Genomic DNA, 9070 nt, shown 5'->3' with positions numbered 1-9070 from the left:
GTCACAGAGTCGTACACCACAGAGTGACTGAACTGAACTGAACTGAATGACATATTGTGGACATTTTTTCAAATATGTTGATGCATTTGCAAGCATTTTATATTTATTGTGTACTTTATTTCTACTATTACTACATCACCGCCACCTGAGATCATCAGACATTAGATCCAGGAGGCTGGGGACCCCTGCTCTACTGTATCGACTATAAGTAGGACTTCTCAGAGCCACTGTTAAAGGGACATATGAAAACTTCCCCAGCTTATGGACATATGCACCATCAGCAATTTGGTCAAGGCAGAAAGTACAACCAAGATTAAAGTGCTCAGGGAATATTATATTCTTTTTGGTCTTTACCTCTGGCATATCTTATTGTCACATACTGGTTTTTCTGTCAAAGACTTTACTGAAGTAGCATTCTGCAGGACCTGTTAGCCACCTAGCCTCATAGTGCTGGACACCAGAATCTTGATCCAATGATCAGTTGGATCCACATGGTTACAATGCATTTTTTCAATCAACTAAAATGCATTATTTTCAACTGAGAAAATAAAAAGAGGATAGGTGAGAACATAGAGCTCAAAATATGGAAGAACAATGTCGGGAGTTTTTGTTTTATTTTGTTTTTTGAGGTGTCAGGTTTCTTTTGAAGTTCTAAGTTCTGCTTTTTTCTTGGCTCTGCCTTGCCAGTCTCCCACTGCCACCCCTTCTCCCAGTTCAACCCCCCTTGGCGTTTACTGTTTAAGGACCCCCTCCGCCAGAACTAAATTTGTCTTTCTGGAGATGTCTCCAGTGCTCTGGGATCCTAAAAGCCCTGGTCTTGAACTTGACCAGTTTTTTCTCAGCCAACCATATGTTTCTAAGTAAGATTTGTGGGTTAGTTGATAAAGCTGAAATTCCCCTTTGGGGAAGTTAGGCCTCTTCACCAAATGTTCTATGATAGAGCAGGTTAGTTGTCTCAGCCTGGATTCTCCCTCAAACAAACAAACAAAAAAAGTACAGCCAGTGTGACAGTGAAAAGAATTTGAAGGAAATATCCCTGAGGCACAAGAGTCAGGCTTGACAATTGCCAAGCCCTGAGTCAGGAGTGCGATTGCCAAGAGAAAGGTAGAGCGCAGTCTATTTTCCCACCCTCCACCTCTCTCTGCCTCTGCAAACCAAGAATCTGTTCTCCAGCAAATTTGGAAAACTCAGCAGTGGCCACAGGACTGGAAAAGTCAGTTTTCATCCCAATCCCAAAGAAAGGCAATGCCAAAGAATGCTCAAACTACCACACAGTTGCACTCATCTCATACAGTAGTAAAGTACTGCTCAAAATTCTCCAAGCCAGGCTTCAGCAATACGCGAACCGTGAACTTCCAGATGTTCAAGCTGGTTTTAGAAAAGGCAGAGGAACCAGAGGTCAAATTGCCAACATCCACTGGATCATGGAAAAAGCAAGAGAGTTCCAGAAAAACATTCATTTCTGCTTTATTGACTATGCCAAAGCCCTTGACTGTGTGGATCACAATAAACTGTGGAAAATTCTGAAAGCGAAGGGAATAGCAGACCACCTGACCTGCTTCTTGAGAAACCTATATGCAGGTCAGGAAGCAACAGTCAGAACTGGACATGGAACAACAGACTGGTTCCAAATAGGAAAAGGAGTACGTCAAGGCTGCATATTGTCACCCTGCTTATTTAACTTATATGCATAGTACATCATGAGAAACGCTGGGCTAGAAGAAGCACAAGCTGGAATCAAGATTGCAGGAGAAATATCAATAACCTCAGATATGCAGATGATACCACCCTTATGGCAGAAAATGAAGAGGCACTAAAAAGCCTCTTGATGAAAGTGAAAGAGGAGCGTGAAAAAGTTGGCTTAAAGCTCAACATTCACAAAACTAAAATCATGGCATCTGCTTTCATCACTTCATGACAAATAGATGGGGAAACAGTAGAAAACAGTATCAGACTTTATTTTGGGGGGCTCCAAAATCACTGCAGATGGTGAATGCAGCCATGAAATTAAAAGACACTTGCTCCTTGGAAGAATAGCTATGACCAACCTGCTAAGTCACTTCAGTCGTGTCCAATTCTGTGCAACCCCATAGACCCTGTCCCTGGGATTCTCCAGACAAGAACACTGGAGTGGGTTGCCGTTTCCTTCTCCAGTGCATAAAAGTGAAAAGTGAAAGTGAAGTCACTCAGTCTTGTCCAACTCTTAGAGACCACATGGACTGCAGCCTACCAGGCTACTCCACCCATGGGATTTTCCAGGCAAGAGTACTGGAGTGGGTTGCTATTGCCTTCTCCAATGACCAACCTAAATAGCATATTAAAAAGCAAAGACATTACTTTGCTAACAAAGGTCCATCTAGTCAAGGCTATGGTTTTTCCAGTAGTCATGTATGAATGTGAGAGTTGGACTATAAAGAAAGCTGAACACCGAAGAATTGATGCTTTTGAACTGTGGTGTTGGAGAAGATTCTTGAGAGTCCCTTGGACTGCAAGGAGATCCAACCAGTCCATTCTGAAGGAGATCAGTCCTGGGTGTTCATTGGAAGGACTGATGTTGAAGCTGAAACTCCAGTACTTGGGCCACCAGATGCGAAGAGCTTACTCATTTGAAAAGATTGATGCTGAGAAAGATTGAAGGCAGGAGGAGAAGGGGATGACAGAGGATGAGATGGTTGGATGGCATCACCGACTCAATGGACATGAGTTAGAGTAAGCTCTGGGAGTTGGTGATGGACAGGGAGGCCTGGCATGCTGCGGTTCATGGGGTCGCAAAGAGTCAGACACGACTGAGCGACTGAACTGAACTGAACCGAATCTGTTCTCTGTATCTATGAGCTTATTTTATGTACATAGGTATGTGTGAAAGTGAAATGTTAGTCACTCAGTGGTGTTATGTCTGACTCTTTGCAATCCCATGGACTATAGCTCATCAGGCTCCTCTATCCATGGGATTCTTCAGGCAAGAATACTGGAGTGGGCAGCCATTCTCTCCTCCAGGGGATCTTCCTGACTCAGGAACTGTACCCAAGTCTCCTGCACTGCAGGCAGATTCTTTACCATCTGAGCTACCTGGGAAGCCTATATGTATGTATGTATACATGTGTGTGCGTGTGTGTATGTGTGTGTGTATTTATTTGATTACACGTGTAAGAGAGATCATATGGTATTTGACTTTCTCAGTCTGAGTTATTTCACTTAACATAATACCCTCGAGGTTAATTTATGTTGTCACAAATGGCAAGATTCTATTCTTTTATGACTGAATAATATTCCACTGTGAGTACATAAATATAGTTATTGATTTATCCATTAATGGATACTTAGGTTGTTACATAGTTTGGTCATTATAAATAATTTTGTAATAAACATGGCAGTGCACATATCTTTCTGAATTAGTGTTTTTATTTTTTCAGACAAATACCCAAAGGAACTGCTGGATTATATAGTAGTTCTACTTTCTTATTTCTTGAGGAATCTCCATACTGTTTCCCATAGCAGTTACACCAGACTACATTCCTACCAAAAGTGCATGAGGGTGTTTACCATGAGATTTACATATAACAATTTATATCTTTAAGAGCTTATTTTACATTGGTAACAAACTTGATCCCATTGTAAAGCTCAATGTCATTACCCTCTTTCACTCCATGTTTTCTGTTTTTGATGTCACATTTTATATCTTTTATCTTGTGTATCCCTTAACTAATTATTGTAATCATGGTTACTTTGCCCCATCTCTCTTTTAACCTTCATACTAACTTTATAATGATTAATCCACTACCCTTACCATATATTTACCTTTCCAGTGAGGTTATTTCATATGTGTTCTTGTTACGAACTATTGCACTTGTATTGCACTTTGTTTTCAGCATAAAGAAGTCCCTTTTTAAGGCCGATTTAGTGGTGGTAAACTCCTTTAGCTTTTGCTAATCTAGAAGACTCTCTTTTCTTTGTTTCTGAACAACTTTGATGGATAAAATATTATTGGTTGGAAGTGCTTTTCTATCAGCAGTTTGAATGCATAGTACCAATCCTCTAAGGCTTGCAAAGTTTCTGCTGAAAAATTTACGCATAGTTTTATGAGAGTTGCTTTGTATATAACTAGTTACCTACCGTTTCTCTTGTTGCTGTAAGATTTGCTCCCTATCTTTAACTTTCCATATTTTAATTATAATCTATCTCAGTGTGGGCCTCTTTCTTGTTGTTCAATTGATCAATCATGTCCAACTCTTTGCAACCCCATGGACAGCAGCATGCCAGGCTTCCTTGTACTTCACTATCTCCTGGAGTTTGTGCAAACTCTTGTCCATTGAGTCGATGATGCCATCCAACCATTTCATCCTCTTTTGTCCCCTTCTCATGCCTTCAAGGTTTCTGGGCTCCTTTTATTTGGAACTGTCTAAACATCCTTGTATGCAGAGTACATCATGTGAAATGCTGGGCTGGATGAAGCACAAGCTGGAATCAAGTTTGCCACCACAAATATCAATAACCTCAGATATGCAGATATGTACTTTCATAGCAGAAAGTGAAGAAGAACTGAAGAGCCTCTTGATGAAACTGAAAGAGAAGAGTGAAAAAGTTGGCTTAAAGCTCAACATTCAGAAAACTAAAATCATGGCATCCGGTCCCATCACTCCATGGCAAATAGATGGGGAAACAATGGAAACAGTGACAGACTTTATTTTCTTAGCTCCAAAATCACTGCAAATGGTGACTGCAGCCATGAATTTAAAAGACACTTGCTCCTTAGAAGAAAAATATGACCAACCCAGACAGCATGGGAGATGGGAGGGGGGTTCATGTTTGGGAACTCATGTACACCCGTGGTGGATTCATGTCAATGTATGGCAAAACCAATACAGTATTGTAAAGTAAAATAAAATAAAAATTAAAAAAAAGAAAAAACAAACAACAACAACAAAAAGACAGAAACATTACTTTGCCAACAAGGGTCCATCTAGTCAAAGCTATCATTTTTCCAGTAGTCAAGTATTACATTAGTCAAGTAGACTATTACATTACAGTAGTCAAGTCAGACATTAACAAGCGCCAAACCTGAAGCCTGCCCCTCAGGATGAAACTCCAGCCAGAAAAACACACTTTCTTCACAGAAAGACTATGTGCCTCTGCTGCCTGTGCAGTACCCTGGGGATAGGAGTCTGCCAAGAAGCATCTCTCCAATGCCACAGCCTCCGTTTTGTGATCAACAATTAGGATGGTTCTTCTAGGTTGGGCTGAGCTGAGCTGGGTTGAGCTGGGCTGATCTGAGGTGGGCTCAGTCATGTGTCCACCATCATCTTATGAGCTGGTTGGGTCTGGCCACTTTGTGGTGGTGTTGTCTACGCTGGATGGGATTCCTGGATCCCCTCTCCGTATGGTCTGTCATCTACAGCAGCCTGGTAGGCATTGGTTCCCATGGTAATTTAAGGATTCCAAGAAGGTAAGCACACCTGTGGAAAACCTATTTTACCTCTTTCCTCTTCTGCCACAGTCTATCATCCAAAGCAAGTTACAAGGTTGGTCCAGACTCAAGGGTTGGAGATATAGACACTTCTTGTTAAAGTCTTTATTTATTTTGCATCACTGGGTCTTAGTTGCAGCATGTAGCATTTTTAGTTGTGTCTTGTGGGATCCAGTTCCCTGACCAGGGATCGAACCCAGTCCCCCTCCCTTGGGAGTATGGTGTCTTAGCCACTGGACTGCCAAAGAAGTCCCTATAGGGTTATTTTTAGTAATCCCAACCTTGAAATAATTTAAATGTCTATATAAAGAATAATTCATATAAGATCAAGTACTATACAGCAATAAATTTTAAGAAACTATACATACTTAGAGCATGGATGAATCTCAAGAACGTTGACAAGTGGAATTGACAGACATGAAACACATAGTGTATGATGCCATTTACACAGAGTTAAAAGGAAAAAGACAAAATGAAAGTACACTGGGGATGCATGTCCAGCTGGGACAGCTATAAACAAACATAAGGAGGATGTTACATAATAGTTGCTTCCTTTATGTGGGAGACAAGAAGTAATATTTAAGAGAAAATATTTGGGGACATTCTAGGTTCCAGGAATGACTTATTTCATTGCCTCACTGATGGTTTATAAGTATACACTTAATGATAATCCATTACACTGTACAACTGTATTTTTCTGCACACCCCTAAATCAATGTTATAACTCACAATAAAAATGTTTAAAGAAAAAATAACAAAGGGATTTCATTGACTCATATGACATAAAGGCCATAGGTAAGCAGTTCAGCACTTACCTACGGCAGGTCCGTGTAAAGGAGACAGCAGATAAAGGAGGGTGATATAGTTAGGAAATTAAAAGACGCTTGCTCCTTGGAAGAAAAGGTATGACAAACCTAGACAGCAGATTAAAAAGCAGAGATATCACCTTGCCGACAAAAGTCTGTATAGTCAAAGCTATGGTTTTTCCAGTAGTCATGTACGGATGTGAGTTGGATCATAAAGAAGGCTGAGCACCGAAGAATCGATGCTTTTGAATTGTGGTACCGGAGAAGACTGTTGAGAGTCATCTGGGTAGCAGGGAGATCAAATTGGTCAATCCTAAAGGAAATAAACCCTGAATACTCATTGGGAGGACTGATGCTGAAGCTGAAGCTCCAGCTCTTTGGCCACTTGATGCAAAGAACTGACTCTTTGGAAAAGATCCTGACAGTGGGAGAGATGGAAAGCAGGAGGAGAGGGGGCGACAGAGGATGAGATGGCTGGATGGCATCACTGACTCAAGGGACATGAGTTTGAGCAAATTCCAGGAGACAGTGAAGGACAAGGAAGCTTGGCGTGCTGCAGTCCATGAGGTGGCAATGAGTCAGACATGACTTAGCACATGAACAACAAGATAGCTAGAGTTTCAGAACACAGAACCATTCTAAGAAGCTTCGGCTAGGCCAAGAGGGAGTCCTCAAGTCAAAGTCGCCCAGCAGAGGAATCCTTTTTGCAGGAATTGACCTGCCTTAGCGTCCCTACCATGCTATCATGAGCAGACAACAGCTTGTGGAAAGTGCGGCCTTTGGAGAAAAGCAATGATGGACTTAGAGGCCAGCTGAGGCTACCCACCAACTACATGCTTCACAGCAGGAGATTTGAGTAGCTATATCCAAGGCTGTTGCATCTACTAAAGGGAGGTAATTTGTGAAAGCTCAAACACAGCAATGCAAATAAATAAGACACAAAACAATTTTAATTACAGAATTACTAACATATAATAATTGATATACTAATAAGATCTTATGATTTTTCTAATCAGGAAATCCTTGAATATTTATGAAATGTTATGGAGCACTATTTCTCTACATTGAAGACTAAGGAAACAATATTTCATACCCACTGCAGTCTACCTGGGAGTAACAATTAATAAACTAGGCGATTTCAATTCCTAAACCCCCCATAAGTGCTGCTGAGCACACATTTGGCTTTTTCTTTCAACATTTATAACAACCAAGGTGATAGAGGAAATTCCAACAAGTAGGGATGTATAAACCCTTTTTTTTTTTTTTTTGGCTGTTCTGGGTATTTGTTGTGGTGTGCAGGCTTTCTGAAGTTGGGTCACTTCTTTTGTGGCAGAGCAGGGGCTCTTGAGCACAGGGATTCAGTATTTGTGGCACGCAGGCTCTCTAACTGTGATGTGCAGCTTTAGCTGTCCCGAAGCCTGTGGGATCTTAGTTACCAGACCCAGGATCAAACCTGGTCCCCTGCATTGGAAGGCAGATTCTCAACCACTGGACCACTACCCAGGAAGTCCCAGGACATGTAAATCTTCATGGGTGTCTGGGCCTCGAGTCAGAACAGTCTAGAGAAATGTGACTTTTAATTAAAGGCATTTCACTTGAGTTTTCCAGACTATAATAAAAAGTAAACAAGCTACTAAGCTAATCCCATGTGATTTAATGTTGATGATAGAGTGTAAAGAAAATAACTAGTTCTACAAAGTCTTCCCTGGTGGCTCAGACGGTAAAGTGTCTGCCTGCAATGCAGGAGACCTAGGTTCGAGCCCTGGGTGGGGAAGATCCCTGGGAGAAGGAAATGGCTTCCCACTCCAGTATTCTTGTCTGGAAACCATGGATGGAGGAGCCTGGTAGACCATAGTCCATGGGGTTGCAAAGAGTCAGACACAACTGAGCCACTTCAATTCACCAATGTTTCCAGGGGTCCCTAGCTCCTTTGCTAAAACAGAGTGGGGGAAAAGGGCAGGCATTCATGTTTACCAATTAGAATGCTTCTTTGAAATATTACTCTTTGTGGTTTTCATACCATGATTATGCTGTTTGGAATTCACATTTAAGAGTAGATTCAGTTGAGTTGAGCTCAGTTGCTCAGTCGTGTCCGACTCTTTGCAGCCCCATGAATTGCAGTACACCAGGTCTCCTTGTCCATCACCAACTCCCAGAGTTCACTCAAACTCATGTCCATCGAGTCAGTGATGCCATCCAGCCATCTCATCTTCTGTCGCCCCGTTCTCCTCCTGGCCCCAATCCCTCCCAGCATCAGAGTCTTTTCCAATGAGTCAACTCTTCCCATGAGGTGGCCAAAGTATGGGAGTTTCAGCTTTAGCATCATTCCTTCCAAAGAACACCCAGGACTGATCTCCTTTAGAATGGACTGGTTAGATCTCCTTGCAGTCCAAGGGACTCTCAAGAGTCTTCTCCAACACCACAGTTCAAAAGCATCAATTCTTTGGCACTCAACTTTCTTTGTAGTCCAACTCTCACATCCATATATGACTACTGAAAAAACCATAGCTTTGTTGGCAAAGTAATATCTCTGGTTTTTAATATGCTGTCTAAGTTGCTCATAACTTTTCTTCCAAGGAGCAAGCATCTTTTAAATTCATGGCTGCAGTCACCATCTGCAGTGATTCTGGAGCTAAGAAAATAAAGTCTGTCACTGTTTCCATTGTTTCCCCATCTATTTCCCATGAAGTGATGGGACCAGATGCCATGATCTTAGTTTTCTGAATGTTGAGCTTTAAGCCAACTTTTTCACTCTCCTCTTTCACCTTCATCAAGAGGCTTTTAAGTTCCTCTTCACTTT

General features: G+C 41.5%; 1 non-coding gene across 1 annotated transcript; it reads left to right on the top strand.

The window, feature by feature from the left end:
• Positions 1-7972: 7972 nt before the first annotated feature.
• On the top strand, positions 7973-8044 carry TRNAC-GCA (transfer RNA cysteine (anticodon GCA)). Its single transcript has one exon. It is a non-coding gene; the product is annotated as a tRNA-Cys (tRNA).
• The last annotated feature ends 1026 nt before the right edge of the window (positions 8045-9070 follow it).

Source organism: Ovis canadensis, chromosome 1 (genome assembly GCF_042477335.2).
Source record: "Ovis canadensis isolate MfBH-ARS-UI-01 breed Bighorn chromosome 1, ARS-UI_OviCan_v2, whole genome shotgun sequence".
NCBI classification, from domain to species: domain Eukaryota; kingdom Metazoa; phylum Chordata; class Mammalia; order Artiodactyla; family Bovidae; genus Ovis; species Ovis canadensis.
This window is presented reverse-complemented; position numbering and strand designations above follow the sequence as displayed.